The sequence below is a fragment of the Rana temporaria genome, chromosome 1, assembly GCF_905171775.1.
Source record: "Rana temporaria chromosome 1, aRanTem1.1, whole genome shotgun sequence".
In the NCBI taxonomy this organism is placed as follows: Eukaryota; Metazoa; Chordata; class Amphibia; order Anura; family Ranidae; genus Rana; species Rana temporaria.
In genome coordinates, this window is record NC_053489.1 from 121513550 (window position 1) to 121538391 (window position 24842).

Genomic DNA, 24842 nt, shown 5'->3' on the forward strand with positions numbered 1-24842 from the left:
CTCTGTGATCCCACAGTGTATAGGATTGTAGCCGCCCTCTCCTGCATGCTTCTGACATTGACTATGGGATTTGTAGTGTGCACAGAGCAGTGCACCTGACCGTAACTACTGTGCATTGCTCATTCCAAATTAATGGAAGTGAGGGAAAAGGAGGGGTTCTTGAGCTCACGAAGGATGTTACAAGATATAATATAAAAAGGCGCGGCTTTTTATATTATATATTGCCTGTTTTTTCCAACGTCAGCTGCTGCCTATAGACTGTTTATGTGAAGCGCGGTTTTTTGTGTTTCCATGTTACAAGATAGCATTAAAAAACAATTTCATGAAAAATAATCATTTTTTGAAGAATTAAGATAATATTTAGTGTTGATTTAACATTGCTAGATATCATAAATATATGAACAACATACTGTATATTATAGTTTTTTATTGAAAAAATTTATATTATTTATAATTTTATAGTTGAAAAAAGGATTTTGGTTTTGAGAGTGATTATGCATACTCAGAACACCTTGTCATTGTGATGATTGGTTTGATTCTGACGTCATATTGTTCCTGACACTGCTAGTTTACTGTCTATCCAAACCCAACTCTGCTGGCTATCCTGATTTTTGCTAGTATTTTATTCTGTTATCTTGATACCTTACTATGATCACCTGTGTCCGTAACATCCGCTGCCATCTGTCGGGCAACCCTGAGAGTTCATCTTGAAAGTAACACACAGCTAAATCCTTCTTTTCAATCCCGATGATTGAAAGACGTGGACAGTCCTTATGCTGTTATATGATTACTGCGTTCAATAAAATCAAAAATTATTAAAAACATTACAATTATTAAAAACAGTAACAATTTACTTACAGAAAATAGACACCTGGATGCCAACACCATCTTGGCACAGCACACATAACATCAGACTTGGTTTGTAAATGGGCATCCTGAGCCTTGGCCTAGGGAGACATACTGCTTCTTCTTATATTATTTAACCACTTAAGACCCGGACCATTATGCAGCTAAAGGACCTTGCCCCTTTTTGCGATTCGGCACTGCGTCGCTTTAACTGACGATTGCGCGGTCGTGCGACATGGCTCCCAAACAAAATTGGCATCCTTTTTTTCCCACAAATAGAGCTTTCTTTTGGTGGTATTTGATCACCTCTGCAGTTTTTATCTTTTGCGCTTTAAACAAAAATAGAGCGACATTTTTGAAAAAAATGCAATATTATTTGCTTTTTGCTATAATAAATATCCCCAAAAAAGATATAAAAAAACTTTTATTTTCCTCAGTTTAGGCCGATACGTATTCTTCTACCTTTTTTTGGTAAAAAAAATCGCAATAAGCGTTTAACGATTGGTTGGCGCAAAATTTATAGCGTTTACAAAATAGGCGATAGTTTTATGGCATTTTTATTAATAATTTTTTTACTACTAATGGCGGCGATCAGCGATTTTTTTTGTGACTGCGACATTATGGCGGACACATCGGACAATTTTGACAAATTTTTGGGACCATTGTCATTTTCAGTGCTATAAAAATGCATTAATTACTGTGAAAATGACAATTGCAGTTTAGGAGTTAACCACTAGGGGGCGCTGTAGGGGTTATGTGTGACCTCATATGTGTTTCTAACTGTAGGGGGGCCGGGCTGGACGTACCTGTACGTGCCTGTGCCCAGCCGTGCCATTCTGCGAAATATATGTGCAGGAAGCGGTCCTTAAGTGGTTAAAGTAACATTGCACATTTGAAACAACATAGATCTCTGATATGAGAACTAAAGCTGCCATATCACTGCACTACAGACCCCTCTGTCTCCACCATCCCCAGTGAATGAGTAAATATATTTATTTATTTATTATAGGTACTTATATAGCACAGTCAATTTATGCAGGGCTTCACACATATACAGTATCTCATAAAAGTGAGTACACCCCTCACATTTTTGTAAATATTTTGTTATATCTTTTCATGTGACAACACTGAAGAAATTACACTTTATAAGTTTAAATTTGCTGTCCCCTCAAAATAACTCAAAACACAGCCATTAATGTCTAAACCGCTGGCAACAAAAGTGAGTACACCTAAAGTGAAAATGTCCAAATTGGGCCAAAAGTGTCACTACTTTGTGTGGCCACCATTATTTTCCAGCACTGCCTTAACCCTCATGGGCATGGAGTTCGCCAGGGCTTCACAGGTTGCCACTGGAGTCCTCTTCCACTCCTCCATGACAACATCACGGAGCTGATGGATGTCAGAAACCATGCACTCCTCCAACTTCCATTAGAGGATGCCCCACAGATGCTGAATAGGGTTTAGGTCTGGAGACATGCTTGGCCAGTCCATCACAATTACCCTCAGCTTCTTTAGCAAGACAGTGGTCATCTTGGAGGTGTGTTCTCGTTATCATGTTGGAATACTGCCCTGCGGTCCAGTCTGGGGAGGAGATCATGCTCTGCTTCAGTATGTCACAGTACATGTTGGCATTCATGGTTCCCTCAATGAACTGTAGCTCCCCAGTGCTGGCAGCACTCATGAAGCCCCTGACTCTGACACTCCCACCTCCATTGACTATAGGCAGGACACACTGATCTTTGTACTCCTCATCTGGTGGCCACCACACACGCCTGACACCATCTGAACCAAATAATTTATCTTGGTCTCATTAGACCACAGGACATAGTTCCAGTAATCCATGTCCTTAGTCTGCTTGTCTTCAGCAAACTGTTTGCAGGCTTTCTTTTGCATCATCTTTAGAAGAGGCTTCCTTCTCAGATTACAGCCATACAGACCAATTTGATGCAGTGTGCGGCGTATGGTCTGAGCACTAACAGGCTGACCCCACCCCTTTAACCTCTGCAACAATGCTGGCCGCACTCATACGTCTGTTTTCCAAAGACAACATGCACTCAACCTCTTTGGTCAACCATGGCAGGGCCTGTTCTGAGTGGAACCTGTCCTGTTAAACCGCTGTATGGTCTTGGCCACTGTGCTGCAGCTCAGCTTAAGAGTCTTGGCGATCTTCTTATAGCCTAGACCATCTTTATGTAGAGCAACAATTATTTTTTTCAGATCCTCAGAGAGTTCTTTGCCATGAAGTGCCATGTTGAATTTCCAGTGAACAGTATGAGAGAGTAAGAGTGATAGCACCAATTTAACACGCCTGCTCCCCATTCACACCTGAGACCTTGTAACACTAACGAGTCACATGACACCGGGAGGGAAAATGGCTAATTGAGCCCAATTTGGACATTTTTTCACTTAGGGGTGTACTCACTTTTTTTGCCAGCGGTTTAGACATTAATGGTTGTGTGTTGAGTTATTTTGAGGGGACAGAAAATTTACACTGTTATACAAGCTGTGCACTCATTACTCCAGGTAGGTAGTGGTTGGGATTCAAACCGATGAACATAGTGCAGCTAGACTGAAGTGCTAACCACTTAGCTACAGTACTATGCTATGGTAAAAGTGCTCAAATGCAGACTTTTCTGAGTTTCGATTTCCCTGGCCTTTTCATCCTCCAGTGAGCCAACTGCATGTGCAATAGTGCACTGGCCCCAGCTATAGAGAATAATGGCCATGTCCATCTTCAGCTTGAGACAGGTGATTGCCAAGTCAGTATCTGAGGAGGTGTGTACGTACAATTAATAATTTGATGAAATGGGGGTGTATGGTATATGTTTTTATTTGACTTTTTTTCTTTGACTTCGTGTTCTTAAAAGATTTGCCACTATTTGATAAAGTCATCTGCAGAGACAGAGCTCTATCCATATTTAGAGAGAATTATAGTTAATTCTCTCAATCAACATTGACTAATTTTAATTAAATAGCTTTGTCTAACGGGTCCTAAGGGACGAGGCATTATCTCCTAAATATATTAGAATCTTAACCATCTATTCCTTCTAGAGAAGTCAGTGCCAATGTCCTCCTGGGAGTCGGACTTCGATATATCTTTCTCCACAGAGAAATGACTTGATATGCTAACAAATCTTTCAAAATATCAATATCAGTTCAGGAGACAGGTCTAAAAGTGGTATATGACCACAACTAAAATACATGACTTTAATCCCATCCCAGATGTTCCCCCGCCGGCGAGAGCCTGCTTTATTCAGTGTAGCTCAATGGGTTATAGCCCTAAACTGGTGTTCCTATTTAAAAGTACCCTGGGCCCAGGCCAGGCTAGAATGGAGACAATCAAGTTCATGTAACATATTTATTACACTATTCATGACTCTATGGTTGTATTAAAAAAAATTGGACTTATGAAACATTTATTTAAGGAATATCTCATTGCAACACCTAATCAGATGCCTCCGATTAGAGCCAGTTCACACAGTTCAGCCGCCTGACAAGTCGCGTCCCATTATAGTGAATAGAACTGTTCTAATAGGAGCGACGCAAGTCGCTCCGACTTAGAAAAAGGTTCTTGTACGACTTCGGGGGCGACTCGGGGCGACCTGCATTGACTTCTATACAGAAGTCGTTTTGCAAGTCGCCTTAGAAGTCGTCTTCAGGTCGCCTGGCCGAGTCGCCCCCGAAGTCGTGCCACCCCAGTGTGAACCGGCTTCATTACATTATTTTCTTATTAGACCTGATTCCTAAAGTATGGTAGTCTCTGTTAAACTAGTGATACATGGAACCTCTTTTTTCACTTTGGTCACCCTCAGGCTCTCATAAGGACAGTTTTTGTTTTTTGAATTCTCGTGTCCTTTTTTCTATCACCATTGTACAGCACTTGAGGTGGTTGCATGTATGGTCTTTTGTTTCTTAGGTAGGCATTTATTTATTGTGCTAGATTAAAAAAAACTCTGTAAAGCCTGTCTGATTGTACACGTTGTATGTTTCTTGAATTCATAGCATAGCATACTAGCTCATTATTAATTAATTTCCTGAGATCAAAGCCCCCGAAGCGACTCGTTCCTCACCTCCGCCGCCGCCATTGATACTCAAGTTATTCCCAGGTATCACGGCTCCAGTGCTGTGATTGGCCAGAGCCGCGATGACGTCACTCCCGCGCATGCGTGCGGGAGCCGTTAGTGACAACACGATCGCCTTCACTAATGGCGCACTCAGTGCGCATGTGCCGTTGTCTATGGGGCAAATGCGCCGTAGACATCGGTGCAGTCTTTTCTGCAAATTAATCTACTAAACCATGTAGGTTTAGGAGATATTTGTTGCACCTACTGGTAAGCCTTAATCTAGGCTTACCTGTAGGTTAAAGTGGTTGTAATGGGTTTACAACTACTTTAAAGGAGCAATTATAATAAAAATCACATTTCTGATATACAATTTCATATAGCTTTTTGCGACTCTACTAATGAGATCTCTGTGCTTAAGCTCCTGGGTTTGCACATCTTTAGTAAATAATATGAGGGCCCATACTCTGTGTTTTTTATATATATTTTTTTATTTTACTAGTTTATATTATAGAGTTTGTAAGAGAAGGAGCTGGCAAAGGTGTGTTGGGATACCAAAAACTCCCAGGTGTTATAAGATGCTCAAGACATTAGAAGCCAGCCCACTAGGATCCCTTTGGCTCTGCCTGTAACTGAAAATAACATTTTGGAGCAGACTGGTCATTTTAGGTCAGCAAGTGAAGTGAACAACAGCCCAAGGACAACCGATCAATTATAATTTCTACAGTTAGGGTTCATTTAAAATATAACTAAACTGTCATGAAAAAAATGGGTTTTCACAAAAAAGCTAGATGTTTTATTGGATTTCTTTGCAAAATTACTTTGTTGTACTTACTTTGTTGCACTTCCAGTATTGTGTGCATGCTGTACAGATATGCTCTGATTCTGGCAAGTAGTGAGCAATGCCGATCAAGCTTTCACTAGAAGAAGGAATATTGCAATCTGCGAACTGGGTGATAAGATAAATGTGACAATGCTGGTTCCGCATGCTTAACGTAAAAAGCAGCGTTGTTACCTCCAAACAGAAAGTGGCTTGGATAACATTTTTAAAACTTTTTTGTTTTTAGAAAAAGCATGCCTGAAGATAAAAAAGAATAGAAATAGAAGATTCGTTACAATTCAAATTATAATATATCTTTTATACTGTTTGGGTTTAGACACACTTTAAGCTTAGTCATTTGTTTTGTTCTGGAATGCATTTTTTTCCTCTCTTTGATTTTATCTCCTACACAGAAAAAACTGGAAGGAATTGTCATGTTTGTTTTTAAAATGATATCTTCCTTTTGTTTTTAAAAGTATTTAAACTTTGCCTTTTTTGAATTAATTTAAGAGGTCATAAATCCTTTGTGTAATTGAAAAATGTAGCCCTATGTTATACGAATCATTTAAAATGTAAATGCTGGCAGAAAAATTGTCAGTTTGGAAATATCCTCGTTGCTGTAGTTTCTGCAGGGTTAATATTGTCGTTCCCAGCCAAAGTCTTTCCTGGCATGCTGTTTAAGTAAAATTTATCAATTCTATTGGTTCCTGCTGCTAAGTGTGCTTGACTGTGTTCTCCTGCTGAGTGACAAAGCAAATGTTTCAGCGGTAGATGAGCCAATGATCTGCACTGCTGATAGGAAAGAGATAAGGCTGTTACTTGATTACTGCTCTAGTGAAGATCATTAGGGTTATCTAAAAGCATTTTCACCTACACTTGCACAGCTGCTCCAAGTGCCTCTCTTGCCTGGCCACAGAAACTGCAATAGAGGTTCTATGCCAAAGGCTGCGATAAATGAGATTAAACTCCCGCCATCATTATACATTTATAAAGCAGTAACATATTTTGCAAGGTTGTGCAGTGGGATTACATGATAGGATCGTGTTTGATCTTTAGTCCAGGCTAGAAGCACTTATACATTTGTACTAGGCTTAAAGGTTACTGATCCTAGAGAAGAAAGAAATCCTTAAAGGAAACCTGTGCTACACTGCTTTATTCCTGGCTGCCATGCTGATCCAATGGCTTTAACATTTTCTAAAACATTTGGGGTTGATTTACTAAAGGTAAATAGGCTGTTCACTTTGCAAGGGAAGTTGCACTTCGCAAAGGTATTTTTCTCATAGCTTACTGGATGAGGTGAAGCTCTGCTGACTTCTATTAGCCAATCCTGCAAAAGCAAAAATGCTTTTTTTTTTTCTTTAAATCTTATTTTATTAAAGTTTTCAGTTATTTAAGACAAACTTTACATTTATAATAAACATAAAAGAGCAAGCGCATGAAGAATTTTTACCAATTTTGAGGTACAATGTACTGTATATCCATTGTATATCAAGGGTATACATTCCCCAACTAATGTACAATAAGTACTTAAGTATTCAGTTAAATCAAAAATTATATTTAGGGTTTAGATAATCATATATTCTGCTTTTGATTTTGGGATCCCATCTATGTGTATATGGTTCGTGTTAGGCCTCATGTACACTGCTGCTGGTAAACAGACGTTTAAGAGCAGTTGGGAGTTTTTTCAACTACCCCTGAACTCTCCTCTATGTTATCTTATCTGTCCATGTACACAGGGTCGTTTACAGTCGTTTCTAGACAGTTGAGTTAAGGAACATAAAAAAATGCATTCTGAATTTACAGGCATTTCAAGCACCAAAAGCTTCTGAACACGGTACCTCACGTTTAACCACGTTTTGTTTACAGGGGTATTTCATTTTTGCCTATTTTGAAAAAAATATATATCTATATATATATATATCTTTTTTTATGTTTCTAAACGCAAACGTTTTAAACGTTACTATCTGTCAAGTTAAATCAGGAGAGGTTGTAAAAACATCCCGTGTACATGAAACCTTACACTCGCTAAACATAAAAAGGGGAAAGAGAGAGGAGAAAATAAAAAAATAAAAATGGAGGAAAAAAAGGGAACTATCAAGGGGGAAGAAGGTAAAAACCAGAGTTGGGAGACATTGGTTTACTAATGCACACAGTTGGGAGACATTGGTTTACTAATGCACTCCATCATGGCTGGTTAGGAACAGGCAATAGACCTTTAGTCAAGGTCAGGAACTCAGATGAGTCTCTAAACCTGGACCAGGCATTCCTGATGTGAAAAAAAGATTTTTCTTTTCACATTTCCTGTGCCAGCAGCAGTTCCAGGCTTCTGATGGAGTCTAATTCAATTGCCCATTCCCCAAGGAAAGGTACAGAAATAGATTTTCAGTGTTGGGGAATGACGGCTCTGACTGCAGTGAGAAAGTGTCTAAACACATCCTTTTTCACTGACTGAAGAGGTCCAGGAATCATAGCCAGGAGGGCCACCCTGGGTGAAGGTGTATGTTAGTTTACAGTATAGATCAAAAAGAAAAGGGTCTGTTAAAGGTCTTTTTCCCAATTTCACGTATACAGGGGAAGGTCTGGATGTGCCAACGTCATAAGGATAGAGCAGAGTAAGGAAACCGTATATGCAGGTGGTTCCTTCTGTATAAGTAGAGATTCATAGACAATTGGTTTAGTAAGGATGTCTAAGAGCATTGAGATAGATCATATATAAGACAGAGCCTGTTGCCTCTGTAACCAATGCGTAGAGTTACCTAGGGACATCACGGACAAAGAAGCCATCATTAGAAGTTACCACAGGTTGGACTGGAGGACTTGAAAGAGTCTTCTATGTTCCTGTTTACACCAGGGGCCAAACACAGTTGATTGAAAGGCTGGTAAGAAAGCTGGTGTTCCAAAGAAAGGAGTCAAAGGGCCTAGGTATTTTGATATACCAGAGTTGGGTATCACCAGGTCCCAAATGTGAAGTGTTTGTCGGGTAAGATAAGCAGGAATTAAAGGACCTTTGCGAAGAGTTGGTAAAAATCCACGGAAAGGACGAAAGGATCTATAGGGTTTATACGGCTCTCCAATTGTACCTACAGTTTGGAGGAATAGTGATGTATCCAGTCGATAATACGTATAAATATTGCTGCTTTTTTGTAAGTAGAGATATCAGGTTCCCCTGCTCCACCTCAGTGTTTTGGTTCTAAAATTTATTCTAGGACGAGCTGAGTTCCATATAAATTTGAAAAACATCCGATGAATTTTGTGAAAATACAAAGCCAGAAGGTGGATTTGGATCGTTTGGAACAAATATAGGAAATGAGGGAGGCTATCCATTTTCAGACTATTGATTCTACGAAACCATAATGCCGCATAAACTTGATCGGAATTTCTGATGAAAAAAGTCAGATGGACTTTTTTCATTGGAAATTCCAATCGCCTGTGGGCCCCATCTGACTTTTTTTTCCATCGGTGATTAGAAATAGAACATGTTTTATATTTTCTGATGGAGAAAAAACAATAGGAAATTTCTATTGTCTGTGTGCAACTCCGACGGAGAAAAAACCCACGCATGCTCAGAATCAAGTCGACGCATGCTCTGGAGCATTGAACTTCATTTTTATTGGCTTGTCGTAGCGTTTTACGTCACCGCCTTTTGGACGGTCGAAATTTGGTCTGACAGTGTGTATGCAAACAGCTTGAACGGAATTCCGACAAAAAATTCCATCGGATTTTAGGCCATGGGAAATTCCGATCATGTGAACAGGGCATAAGAGTTTCTTAAAAGCATAGGAGGCCAAGTCCAAGTTTTTTGATGTATTGGAAGAAATTTCAAAGAGTACAATTGTCATGCCAAGGCTGTTATCCGAATCCCTAAATAACGGATAGAGGAAGAACGGGTCTTGAAAAGAAAAGTTAATTGTAAGTCTCGTCATAGTTGTTTTGTATAAGCAGATATCGAGAAGTTTTGATTTATTATAATTAACCTTAAAGTTACTGACTTCTCCAAATCTCTGGAATTCCTGAAGTATGGCGGGGATGGAAATATGTGTTTGTGTTACAAATAAAAGCAGGTCGTCTGCAAATAGAGCAATTTTTGCATGGAGAGGACCTACCGAAATGTCTGTGATGTTTGGGTTTTGTCGCAAGGTGGTTTCCAGGTGTTCCATTATAAGAACATATAGAAGGGATGATAGGGGGCATCCCTGGCATGTTTACAGGAGACAAAGATCCATTCACTCTAATTCTAGCTGAAGGCAATGAGTAGAGGGACATAATCCATGAAAGCATATAAGGGCCTAGTTCAATCTGTTAAAAAGAGAGGAACATCATGCGTGCAGGCGTAATCTGTCAACAGAAAGGCTTTAAGCGTGTTATCTCTAGCCTCTTGTCCACTGAAGAAGCCAACTTGGTCAAGATGTATTAATTGCGGCAATAGCTGTAATCTGCTAGCTATAACCTTGGCGAACATTTTTACATTGACTCCTATTAACAATATTGGTCTATAATTCATACAAAGGGAGTTTTGTTTTTCTGGTTTCGGAATAAGTGAAATGTGTGCCTCCAGGGTTTGCGGAGGGAAGTTAGAATCATTTGCGATAGAATTAAATACCCTAGTCAAAAAATAAATAAGGATAGGAGCAAAAAGTTTGTAGAATTTAGTGGGCTATATGCAATTTTTTATGTTCCTTGCACGTGATTGGGTATTCTTTGCAAACTGAAGCTGCACCACAATTACTAAGCTGAAAAGCTGATTTTCTTATCCCATTGGCCAGGATTGTGTGCGCTGTGATGAACAGTTTTGAGTTTGTCAACTGTGTAGTTGTTTTGTGTTGGTGACTCATTACTGAGGGCACCGACAACCGAACTTTTTCTGAATCTGGTTCGTTCACATAGCTTTAAAGATAAGTGCACTTTAAAATAGTGACCTTATCCTTTTTGTACCCGCATCCTCCACCTACTGTAATAACTGAACTCACTCATCAAATGCATACTTACTTTGCAAACTTGCCTGCAGCCTACATATGTTGGTGTTGCAGCAGCAGATCTTCTATGTACCTGCTTGCATAGAAGATTTCTATAAGCTTCTATTGGTTCATCTCCTGAGCATCTTCTGTTAGATCATTTGGTGTAAATAAACCTTAGAAGCCATAGGCATTATTTGCAAGGTAAGCATACTGGGGTGCGTTCTAGGTTAGCCAATTGAGGGGATAAGTACACTAGAAAATACTTTCTCTCCAAAAAAACTATAAACATTGCAGGGATTCTTTAAAACTTTTTTCATTGAATGTGCTGAAGAGGTTGCTGTTTTCCTTACAATGTGCTTTTTGAAACCAGCTACTAAATTGGAGGGTCTTCCTTCAATGACCACCTTATCAATCTCAGCATTATACTCTAATAACAAAAGAACTGTTACCTGCATCCCTTTAGATGTGAAGAGTCCCAGGACTTATCTCAGAATAAATTCCTATGTCACAGGATATCTTCAGTTTGACAGTCAGTTCTGGGAAAAGCAGTAAATCAATAACACAAACTGAAAACTAGTTGTGAAAAGACTCTAAAATACCCCCAGTTTATAATATTGCAAAAATGTTAGTTTTTTTGTGGGAAGATTTTGAAAATAGAAGACTGAAATGGCAGTTCCAATTTTAATAACAATAAATTCTAAAATGTTAAATTATTGTTAGCAAAGTGCAGATTTTCTTTAAAGGCTTAGTCCACCTGTTGGAAGCATTTAATAGATGCACCCAGATTAATAAAAATTCATAAAAATATGGATTCATTACATTTTTACATTGAAGCCTGCAGAGCATTGCAACTGTGATCAGTGTATCATGAATGCAATGCATAGGTTCCTGCACACTGCTCCCCCAGCCCCAGGTTCATACAGAGGTACAGACCTTCGGTCATGGGGCTAGAGGAAGTAAACAATAAACTAAAATTCTGGTGATGTCACCCCATTTGTGCTCCATTGAGAACCATGAGTCTCTCTGCTGCAGTGGCAGATTGGACTTGTAGCTAATACATTCGCAGATCCCTGAATGAAAATTCAGCTATGCAGGTGAAGCCATAAACAACTCTGCAAAATACAAAATAAACAGGTCTGTGTATGGAGAAGAACCCTGCGATTCAGGTGAGTGGGGGCAAAGGGGGTGTTTTGAGGATGGGGGCTGGTAAATGTGACCATGCTATGTTTCCCACTAACATGGATGTAACATGAAACATAAATAGAAAGGTGGAATTTACTTTTAAATCTAAACTCCACGCAAACTGCTAAGTAGCAGCACATTGATTGTCTATCTCCCTGTTATTCGGTTTTCTCCTGCTATCAGTATGCTCAATGTTATCGCATGAGCACTACAGCGCAACTGGATGACGCATGGTGCCGTTTCTCTCTCTCCCAGTATGAACTCTGCTGGACAGGAGCTGTGGGAGGCTAATATCAAGTCAAATTCAGGTACTTACACTGCCTACATAAAAAAAATACACTTCCGGGAGTACAGCAATTTACTGGGAGCCACATAGTGCAGAAAGGCAGAAACTGTCCTTAAAGGGTTCCTTCAACAAGCATTTCCACTGGCATTCTCCTGGAGGTTCCTTCGTTATGCTAAAACATTTATAGGTGGGTACAGTGGGTGCAAGTTCCAGTTTAACAGGGATCCCTACTATCTATACAAGAAAATAATTCCTGCCTGTTTTTTGTACCTTAACACTGGAGTTCATCCTGTCCAAAGAAGATGTGCCTCTACGGTACAGTAGCATTTCCCATCAGCTGAACGCCCAGGAGTATTACTGATTTGCTGTCCATATCTGTAAAGAAATAGCTTACAATTAAAAAATGTTCCCAATCCATTTCAGTTAGATTTATCTCTTGATTTTGATGAGAAATGTCTCCAATACACATACTATATACTCAAAGCAGAGGGACACAACGAAATGATTGGCAAAAGACTTCGAAAATGAAGCAAATATATAGACTGAAGAGTACATGGTGTGCAATATTTTCACTTCTTTGTGCTTTCACAACCCTTCATGCAAACTCTAGTTGGCAGTCCAGAGTATGGAGGTCTCCTCTAGTTTCCAGCTTTGCTTCCCAAAGTTTGTCGCAGGTGTTTCCCTCTTCACCCAACTTACTGTAAACTATTCGCTGCATATTGTAGTTTCTAGTGTGCTACTAGTTTGAGTGCAGGGAACTTTATGTCTGGCTCATGGTTAAACCTGTGTCTTTAACCGGGCCATGAGTTTTCTTTAGGTCAGGGCTGGGTGACTCATACAGACTACTCCAGACAACTGCCTCCCCATGGTCCTGGAAAATTGGAGAATGTTCTGGAATCTGGAGGGTGGAGGCTAGGAGGGTTGTTCTGCATACTTAGGGAAGTTTGACCAATCCCTAGGCAGTGGATCTGGCATAGAGTCATGCCAGTAAGAGAGTCAGGTGAAAGATGGAGATGGAGTGCTGAGGGCACTGTGGTGGCTTTTGAGACAAACCCCCTAGTCCGCCTCAGACTGGGGCTAAGGGACTGGCTTGGGAGGATACTGACAACAGAAGAAGCTTGGAAGGAGTACTACAGCACGGTTCAGGGAATTACAAGAGATGGCTATATGTAGCAGGTCTCTTCAGAAGAGAGTGGTGTGCTTTAATCTTCTCTAGCCTTGCCCTGGAAGATCTCCAGAGGATTAAGTCCAGTAGACTGGTGAAGAAGCAGCCGGGTGGGCTGGTGGAGAAGCATCCAGGTGGGCTAGCATTTCTTGCAGTTGGTAGAGCTGGGATCAGTGTCTGCAAGTGAGTTGTAGGTACTCCAGGATGCAGTTTACAACTCATTGTGCTACTTTCAAAAGGGACTAAGTGCCCCTAGTCCTTAGTGGGCTGTTGCTTTTCTAATGCCGCATACACACAATCGGACATTCGGACAACAAAACCGTAGATTTTGTTCCGACGGAATGTTGGCTCAAACTTGGGTTGCATACACACGGTCACACAAATGTTGTCTGAAATTCCGAATGTCTAGAACCCGGTCACATACAACACTACGACGAGCCGAGAAAAATTAAGTTCAATGATTCCGAGCATGCGTCAAATTGATTCTGAGCATGCGTAGGATTTTTGTGCGTCGGAATTGCATACAGACAATCCAAATTTCCGACAAGAACTTTTGTTGTTGGAAAAATTGAGAACCAGCTCTCAAACATTTGTTGTCAGAAATTCCAACAGCAAATGTCTGATGGAGCCTACACACGGTCGGAATATCCGACCAAAAGCTCACATTGAACATTTGTTGTCGGAAATTCCGATCGTGTGTACGCAGCATAACAGAGACTCTTAGCTGCCAAGAGAGGAATCAATCAGAGTTGTACAGACTAAGGAAGTGGAATCAATTAATGCTGTACAGAGCAATAGAGGATAATCTATTGGAGTTGTACATAGGGAGGAAGTTGTCCCTAGTTTTGTTGCTATCAAGATGGACATCCCATAATTCCTATTCCCCATCCAAATTACCCCCCCCCCCCCCCAATAAAACATCAAAATAAACCTCAAAGATTGATCATCTGCAACCCCTTTGGGGGTAGTGCTGCACTTAATTATGGTGACTGTCAGGCTATCACATTCCCTATTTCTATTTTTTAATTCTACCATCAGTTTTAATTGTTTTTTTCATATGCTCATGCACAGTTTATACTCTATAAGATTGTCATAGGATAACACCATATTGTTTTTTAAGGTACAAACAGTCCCATTTCATATATCAAAAATTCTCACGAGAGTTGCTAAGAAATGTAACAATAGCCTAATTAATGTAGTAAGCTCTACAATGACTGACATATTTGTCCCATTGAAGATCTACCCTTTAGTGGGCATTTTGTTTTTGTAGGCATAAGAAATGATTAGTCAGTAATGATTTACCGTATTTATCTGCCTATAGAACGTATAGCGTATAGCGCGCACCCCTAATGTAGAAGGGAAATTCCTGGAAAAAAAATTTATTTACTTACAGTTTTGGTGTCTTGTCCGGCGTCCATCGGCGGCCTTCTCCGGTCCGGCGTCCATCTGCGGCCCTGGTGGTGTCCTCCCCGCTTCTTCCGCGGTGTTGTTGAGCCGATCCCCGCTTCCGGCGCTGTGTTTGAACGCCGCCGCCGACATATACCGAGCGCAGTACACTCGGGCACGCTCGACTCCTCTCGCATAAAGGCTAGGAGGCAGCACAGGGCGTGACCGCGAGCGTAGCCGAGCCTGGCCGAGTGTACCCGAGTGTACTGCGCTCGGTATATGTCGGCGGCCGGTTCGGCGTTTATTGCGCACCCACGATTTCCCCTGATAAATACGGTACTTTATTGCCCATTACTTCAATTTGTATTTTTCTGGACATGGGATCTTACACATATGTGTCTGCTTTACCTTCCATTACATTAAGAAAAAAACATGAGATTGGTGCTAAATGGTTAGAACTCTCCTCAGTATGGGGGTTCTGTGGGGTTCTGTGGTCATGAATTCTGTCTGCATTGATTGTGTTATTTACTTTATTCAATTATATAGCTTTATTAAATTTCACAAACACTGAAGCAATCGTATCAGTCCCTACCTACCATCGGAGGTTGAACTGTGCCTATTACTGTTATGCACATATTAGGCCCTATTTGGTGTGGGGGGCAATGTGTATTTGGGTTGAAGAAAAGCAAAAGGAAGGAAGGATCATTGAATCTACAACTCACGCAATCCACAAACACTAAAAGATTCATTTGCATCAAGATCTGAAATGTAAATGACTGAATAGTAAAACACAACTCTTCAAGTTTACATCAAACTCACTGATGTGAACCACAACAAATAAAACACATAGGAAATAGGACAATGAGACTGTGCATACAGATTACTCCTAATGTGTTGCCAGTGGCACTATTAGCTTTAAAGTAACTAACGTAGCTGCGATCATTTTTTAAAGTTGAAGGAATTTATTTGGCAGTAAATCATTTACGTTAAGCAATTTTTAACCCTGCCACTTCTTCCAGATGAGCAGATACAAACAAAGCCTTGTATTATTGTACACTGCGCTTATAGTTGCTTGTTTGCAAATATTCCCTGTTTCTGCCCAGTCGTTGCAAGCTTTTTAATGGGGTATTTTGGGGGGGGGGGGTGGTAGGGCAAACCAATACTCCAGTCATCCTTGGGAGCCATAGTATGAGTTGTATTCTACCTGTAGATATCTGAAAGATGAAATCATAACCCACAACACCACTACATTGTGCAGTTTGCTAGGTATAAATGGTGTCATTCTAGGCACTACCAGGCCAGGATTGCCCCAAAAACAACATTGGCAAAGGGGTTGGGTAGCAGGGTTCCCAGGAAGGTGAAGGGCACACAGACACACCTACATATTGTTGCTCTTAAGCAGCCCATAGATAATTTATTTTTCTTTCTTTGTACCACGGGTAGAAGGAAATAAAACTGCTTGATTCACAGTCAGTGTTCACATGGGCATACCTCCCACAGCAGTATTTTGTTCTGCTGTGGGGAGGGGGGGTCACGGGGAGCCTCCACAGATGGCAGAACACAATGATTGCTGCTAGTGGCTATAGCCACTGGCAGTAATTGCATGTAAAATATCTGACAGGCTGGTTGTACCCGTCGATTAATGGGATGACTCGGGTATAATCAGCCCGCCCATGGATGGATCGAATGTCGGTTGGTCCCTGCTGAACCAGCCAAATTTCGATCCATGTATGACCAGCTTAAGTATCATATTCCTTTATGCCAGGGAGCCCATACACAATTTGTGCATTTTTGTTGGTGAGGTAGTTTACCTACTTGGAATTCACGCTAGCACTTTGATAACTTTTATACTTGTTTGTTTTAAGTGTTCTAACGCAGAGTGGGCCCTTCCATGCTCTATACACATTCTGTAGATTGGAAAAAAAATGACATCATTTGACTAATTTTTCTAAAATAAATCCACTATATTTTTGCTTGAGGCATGAAAATCAAATGTTTTTTACCTAAAAGTTGGCAAGAATAGATTTCAAATGGAAATTCTTAGGAGAAGTCTTAGGAAAATTCATACAAAAATTCTCAAAACTTTGATCTACTAATGATTAGAAAACAAATGAACTTCTTAGAACATTTTTTTTCTTAAGAATGTTCATTCATAATTCTATCCATCTATGACCAGCTTAACCACTTGACCACTGGGCACTTAAACCCCCTTCCTAACCAGATCAATTTTCAGCTTTCGGTGCTCTCACAATTTGAATGACAATTACTCAGTCATACAACATTGTGCCCATCTGAAATTGTTGTCCTTTTTTTCCCACAAATAGAGCTTTCTTTTGGTGGTATTTGATCACCTCTGGGTTTTTTATTTTTTGCGCTATAAAAGAAAAAACACTGAAAATTCTGTAAAAGATTAAATAAAAATCTTGTTTCTGTCATATTAGCAGGTATTGCGGGGTATTGCGGAGTATTGGGGGTATTTCAGAGTATTGGGGGGTTATTGCAGAGTATGGGGGGGTTATTGCAGAGTAAGGGGGGGTTATTGCAGAGTATAGGGGGTTATCGCAGAGTATGGGGGGGTTATCGCAGAGTATTGCTGGTATTGCAGAGTATTGCACAGGGAGGAATGAATGGCTGGATCTGTGACTGCATTTGTCACAGATCCAGCCACAGCAGCTGCTGCTGCCTCCCGCTCTCCCCCCTCTCCTCTCACAGTGTACCGATCGGTACAGAGAGGAGAGGGAGGAACCAGCGTCATCACATGTTGCCGGTTTGTTTACAAGTGATCGCTCTGTCATTTGACTGGGCGATCACGTGGTAAACGGCCGCTATCAGCGGCAATTTACCGCGATCTGTGATGCGCCGGGTCTTCTAGACCCGCCCCTTACAGATGATTCCGGAAGCGTGCCCCAGGGGGCGCGCGAGAGGAGGATTCTGGGAGGACGTGCTGTAGACGTGTTTTGTCTATAGCGCGGTGGTAAAGAGGTTAAAGGGTCACTAAAGGAATTTTTTTTTAGCTTTCTTTACCTTACTGCAGTCCTGGTTTCATGTCCTAATTGTTCGTTTTTGCTTTGATGTTGCTGTAATTCCTCTCTGTTCTGGACACTTCCTGGTTGTCTGTAAATATGCAGCCTAAGATACGACAATGTAAGACACTTACGCCGGTCGGATCTTAGGGAAATCTATGGGTAACTGATTCTCTGAATCAGGCGCATAGATACGACGCCCCGCACTCAGAGATACGACGGCGTATCTGGAGATACGCCGTCGTATCTCCTATCTGAATCCGGCCCTGTGTGTCTAAAACTTCTCAGCACCAATCCAGTTTCATTTTGCAAAACCTTCACTGCCCTCTATTGGCTCCTTGTCTCTGTACATCAGAGAACCAGGAAACAACAGCAAAAACAAAACTAAACTGTAGGTACATTAAATGACTGTTTTTTATCTATTTTTAATCATTTTTAAAAGGAATCAGTTAACTATTATGTCTCTATACCCTGTAAACAGTAATTTCAGCAAAACATTTTTTTTCCTTTAGTGACCCTTTAAGTCCCCTTCTCAGGTCCCTCTTGGCACCATTTATGGGTGTGGAGGACTGCTAATCCAGCAATGCAGATGGAGCCTCACCAAACTGTCCCTTACCATCCCCTTGTGTCCTCTTCTTGATCCTGAGAGAACCCCACTACTAAACAGCCAATAGGAAATATCCAGGTCACACAAATAGTGACATGGACACCCAAAGAATGACTTCGCAGGAAGTAAACAAAGAAAGAGAAAAGGCTGGGGGCTGCAGTATCACATGACTAAGTTAACCACTTGCCGACCAGCCGCTGCAGTTTTACTGCAGCAGCATGGCCCGGCTGGGCAAAACAACATTATGTTACGTTGCTTCGCCCTGTGGCCACTAGGGGCGCGTGCGATCGTTCGTGACACAGCGAGAACCGGGATCTGTGTTCTTTCCCGGTTCTTTCAGGGGTGAAACTACATTAACCAATGCCTTTGAAAAATCTAAAATGTTTTTTCTATTATTGCAAATATGTGTAAAAAGGGCATAGTTCATCAAAATGTACAGTAGGCAATGTGATTCATGTATTATACATATTCTATAAGTGCTTGTTCACGCTTGACAAAATTTCTGACTTGCAACAAACGCTCCTATAGCGTTTGTATGGCGTTAGTATGGGTGTCAGACAGGCATCAATGAGGTTTAGAATGGGGCATTTTACAAGGGCCCTATATTACATAGGGAATTCCCTAAACGCCCTATGCGCTGTTTCGTTGCATTTGATGAGTGTTAAAACTGCTCCATAATGGAAAGTCACAGAAATAAACAAATTTTAATGTGCCACAAACGCACCAAAATCGCACCAAAAATGTCTACCAGAACGTTTGCAGTGCGTTACCAAAGACTTGAATGGGAGGCGTTGAAAGGCTTCAAATGCCTCCTGACTCGACATGAGGCTTCAATTTTAAAGCAACGCTTAGGCCTTGTACACACGACCGAGAATCTCGTCAGGAAAAAAATGTTGTTTTCCCTGACGAGATTCTTGGCAAGAGTTTCCCGAGTGTACAGACTTTTCGTTTCAAAAGAACCGTGGTTCTCTTGAAAGGAAAGAATGCGGTGACGTCATTGCGCACGACGAGCATGCGCTCGTCACATTCGATGCCGTCGCCACCATCTTGCTTCACCCTACCTATGCCGTGGAAGCTACCGCGCATTCGTCAAAGTCATTTTGAGCATGCGCTGGTTTCCACAGCGACTGGTAAGTATATACACTCTCGGGATTCTCGTCGGGTAACAGGCTGACAAGAATCTCGACGAGAAAAAAGAGAGCAGGTTCTATTTTTTTCTCGTCGAGATTCTGACCAGATTTCCAGACGAGAAACCTGAATGCCTCGTACACACGAATGGGAATCTCGGCAAAAAGCAGTTTTCTTGCTCTTTTTTGCCGAGAAAAACGGTCGTGTGTATGAGGCTTTAGTGTGAACGGCACAATGTGCTGTCTATTATACCTTATGCATATGTATTTGAGGGCCATTTTTAACGCTTGTCAAACACCTGCTCTTAATGCCAGTGTGAATTCAGCCTAAAGCTGTTTAGGATTGGTTTTATATACAAATTAAACACAATAAAAATATCTGTGCAATTTATGTGCATATACGGTACACCAGGGGTGTCCAAACTTTTTTAAAAGAGGGACAAATTCTCTTTCCTTTGTGGCTTTGTGTGTTGAAGAGTCTAAGGCTGAGCTTGGGCGTGTTATTTGAATATACCGTATTTATCGACATATAACATGCACCTTCACTTTAAGAGGGAAATTTCTGGAAAAAAATGACATTTTAAGTAAAGAACTGTGAAGCAAAATAAGGATCAGTGCCCTTCAATGCAGCCTAATCAGGGCTCATCTACAGCCTCACCATTACTATAAATGCAGCCTCACCATTGCTATGAATGCAGCCTCACAAGTGCCTTGAATGCAGCCTCACAAGTGTCGTGAATGCAGCCTCACCATTGCCATGAATGCAGCCTCATCATTGATATGAATTCAGCCTCACCGTTGCCATGAATGCAGCCTCACCAATGCCATTAATGCAGCCTCACCATTGCCATAAATGCAGCCTCACCATTGCCATGAATGCAGAATCACCATTGCCATGAATGCAGCCTCACTAATGCCATGAATTCAGCCACACCATTGCCATGAATTGTCATTAATGCAGCCTGATCAATTCCCATCTGCAGCTTCAGAGGGGACAGGGAGGGGGCGTGACGTGCGCCAACAGATTACATACAGGAGAATCTCCTGTTTTCTCGGTGGCCTCTTTAATACAAAGTCCCACCTCCTATGATAGACAGAACAGTCATCCAATGCCAGCCCATGAGACAGGACTTCCTATTACAGACGCCACAGAGTAAACAGGAGATTCTCCTGTATGTAATCTTACGGCACTCGTCCCGCCACCTCCAAGGCTGCCAGAACGATAAATAAGGTATATATCTTTTGTGACCCCCCAACAAACCCCTCAGTGCTGGGCAGCACTCAGGGATTCGTTGGGGGCCACAAAAGACCGGTGAAGATGCGCAGCCCTAATATATATATATATATATATATATATATATATATATATATATATATATATATATATATTAGGGCTGCGCATCTTCACCGGTCTCACGATTCGATGCGATTACGATTATCAAGTCCACGATTCGATTCGATTCGGCGATGCATCACGATGCATCACGATTGCAGCCCAAGTGCGCATGGCTCTCCCCCCAAAATACTAAAGGAGATGATCAGAGACTGCAGACATAGTACAGGAGATGATCAGAGACTGCAGACATAGTACATGAGATGATCAGAGACTGCAGACATAGTACAGGAGATGATCAGAGACTGCAGACATAGTACAGGGAGATGATCAGAGACTGCAGACATAGTACAGGAGATGATCAGAGACTGCAGACATAGTACAGGAGATGATCAGAGACTGCAGACATAGTACAGGGAGATGATCAGAGACTGCAGACATAGTACAGGAGATGATCAGAGACTGCAGACATAGTAGAGGGAGATGATCAGAGACTGCAGACATAGTACAGGAGATGATCAGAGACTGCAGACATAGTAGAGGGAGATGATCAGAGACTGCAGACAAAGTACAGTAGATGATCAGAGACTGCAGACATAGTACAGTAGATGATCAGAGACTGCAGACATAGTACAGTAGATGATCAGAGACTGCAGACATAGTACAGGAGATGATCAGAGACTGCAGACATGGCCTATATTTCTCCTCCATACAGCCCAGTCCCTGCAGTGACAATGACTTATCACAGGTGACACATCAGATTCCACTACATGCCCGTACCCCCCCTGTGTCCCCGGATAACAGCACCCCCTCCTCCTCTGTACTTGCATGCTGTTCTGCGCACACAGGATGATTGGAGGGAACAATGAGGAAAATACATGATTTTGCCTGTGCATTTTCAGTGTGTTTTTATGTACTGCCATTGTCATCAATACGCCCTTTAAAAATGCACAGATGACAATGAACCCTCAATAAAAATATCAGTACAGCGAGGACTACCGTGTTATTTATTTTCTATTACAATTGACACATTTCCAAGTCCTCGCTGATATTTTTTATTGAGGGTTCATTGTCATCTGTTCATTTTTAAAGGGTGTAAATAGGGTGAAACTCCCCTTTAAAAAGTGCACAGGAATACACACATGGCTGCTGGGGGGGGGGGGGGGGGGCAGGACTCAGGGATTAGATTCCACAACTGACAGCCCTGCTGAAATTTCTCTGACTCTTTGCACATTCCAGCACACTAGGAGTTAACACAGTGGAATGTCAGCACAGCCAGAGCAGTGTAAGAGTCAGACTGCTGATAAAATACCTGTGATAATAAATGCTGTTATAGCCACTGCTGTAATGTGCTTTTTAAAACATATGCAGAATCATACCTCATGTCTCCGTGTGTATATAACTGTATTCTATTCCCCTCATGTGACTCCATGCTCGGACCTGCCTCTCATCTCCCCTGATGTCCGTTCTCAGCCCCGCCCATCGTCTATAGCTAAAGTAACAGATCACAAGAGAGGCGGGCGGGGCTGACATCAGAAGAGACTTTGAGACAAGGGATGTGAGAGGACAGAGGAAGAGAGAGGCGGGCCGGACCATGGAGTCACATGATCGCATGTACAGTTACCACACACGGAGCTACGAGGTATGAATCTACATATATTTAAAAAAAGCACACACAACGCCGGCCACTTAATATATTACAACGCGCATTCATTACAAAAAAAAGCATTTTAAAAGACCTGCTCGGAGCGATCTCCCGGGGGGGCGGGGCAAGTCGGGATGACGTCACCCGACATCGATTATTGGGGTCACGGGGGCCCCGAATCGCGATGCATCGATGCAACGATTATATTCAACACCCCTAATATATATATATATATATATATATATATATATATATGTAGCCCTGTTGTGATTTTCAGCCATTTAAGAGGATGTAGATATATATATATATTGCAGCAGGTGGAGCCAGAGAGCACAGATTTGGAGGCTGCAGTACAGAACAGACATAGAGATACATTTCTACAGCAAGGGGCTGGATAACTGCATTTTTCCCAGGAGGCTTTGAGACAGGAAGTTCCAGGAGAGAGGGGAGTCAGGAGGAAGTAGTGAGGAGAGGGAGTCTGGAACAGTGACCAGGGAACACAGATCTGCATCACAGAGTGATTTAAGACAGCTTGTGTCAGAGCTGTGTGTTTGCCACTGAGACACAGGCTCTATGCTATAGTTCTTGGAGAGACTGATGTTCGTCTACTGAAACAGAGAGAGACTGTGTTTTGAGCGATCGAACTGAGGCCTGGTCGCAGGGCCGATCCAGCCACCGGAGTAATCCAGCCTGCCCAACTGAGTGAGTACAGCTGACGGAGGTTATTGCCAGATTCCCCAGACGGCCCCTAGACGATCTGAGATGTCCTGCCGGAGGCTTTAAAAGACTGCATCCATTTCACAGACGTCGGTCTGAGGAAAGAGGGACACTCGCTTCCGCAGACAACCATCCTCCTTCCCCAAAGAGACATTGGAAGTGGTGAGCGGCCTTTGGCCATTGCAACAAGTGTATTTCCTACATCTGTCATACATCCAGGGCCCCAACGTTGGCTAGCCTAGGACAGTACTACTGGCCAGTAGTTTAGGGTGGGGTCGATACTGCTAAGTATATAGATATATTACTGTTCATCGCATTCAATCTAAACGTATTATCTCATTCTGTTATTAGTTGTATTATATTAGAGTGGGGAGACATTAAGGGCTTTTGCTCTATCCCACAGTCATTAAATCTGTTATAAAACTTCACAAGGTGTGCTGGTGTGCTGTGGATTCATTGTTTGTGGTGTGTCACAGAGGTGAGACAGAAGACCCAATAATTCAGCGGCTCCTTCGGGGGTGAGCGCTACATATATATATTCAAATTACCAGTGGGGCCGCATTAAACCAGAATCGGGCCGCAATTAGCCCGCGGGCCAACTTTGGACATGCCTGCTGTACACACACACACAAATGTACACGTTTAATTAATCAATAGATTTTATTTTTCTGTTGAAATATACTGACAACATACCCATGTTCCCATCATGTAATGATGTTACAGTGTATAAAAGAATATCAGTGTAATACTACATCTGTTCTTGTTAAAAAAATTACACGGTATGAAAAAATCTACAGCGAGAAATCCGGTGTAAAATGTGTTGATCTAGAAAGGATAAACTTTTATTTTGAAGCCCAATTTCTGTTTTCTTGTGTTTCCAATGCAATCTTTCTTTGTGAATGGGACCCTTTAATGTATAGTATCTAATAAAGTAGCAAAATGTATGGCATAGAAGAAAAAAAAGAAGAAAGATGCCACGGAAATGAAGGAAGGGAAAAAGAGGCGAATATGCAAAGCGGGACACTGCGAGTGTTTACTTTAACACACAGATGCACCCATGAGTCATTTCCTTTCTGAAAACGCTTTAATCATTTTTTCTGACGTTCGCAAAATGAAACCTATAAAGCAGTAAGTGGTGTATTATACACAAGTGATTTCTGTCAGCGCGTCTTATAAGCGGCGCAAAGACTAAATATTGCATTTTGTTTGGTAAACACATTGTTTATTTCCCTAACAGGTGTCCCAAAGAACAAGTGACATACAATTATACTTATATTGATGTGGATTAGGTGGTGATGAATGACTTTACAAAATGTCTGGCCTGTTAAACATTACTACCCGTATGTTTAATGAAAGTGGGCTGAGCATTGCTTATGAATATATGATGGCGCTCGGATCCTATTTATTGTTATCTATTATTTATGGACTGTCAACATTTTCAGCAAAGCTGTTGAAACAGCAGATTTTCTTAAAGCTGAACCACAGACATATGTGAAGACAGCATTGAGTCCAGTTTTGTATTCACTAAAAAACATTAAATGTATTTCTAACACAGCTATTATAAATATTCAAATCTATTTGTATGGTTCTTCACTCATAAGCATGCATGCATTTTCATATACACTATATTGTCAAAAGTATTGGGATGCCTACCTTTACACGCACATGAACTTTAATGGCATCCCAGTC

General features: G+C 41.4%; 1 long non-coding RNA gene across 2 annotated transcripts; it reads right to left on the reverse strand.

Annotated features, from left to right (window-relative positions):
• Positions 1-407: 407 nt before the first annotated feature.
• LOC120931014 lies at positions 408-24842 on the reverse strand. 2 transcript variants are annotated; one of them, XR_005747801.1, is made up of 4 exons: positions 24807-24842; positions 12421-12525; positions 11132-11218; positions 408-790 (listed from the first exon to the last, which is right to left on the reverse strand). It is a non-coding gene; the product is annotated as an uncharacterized LOC120931014 (long non-coding RNA). The 2 variants fall into 2 exon arrangements; XR_005747800.1 differs by lacking the exon at positions 24807-24842 and having other exon boundaries at positions 12421-12877.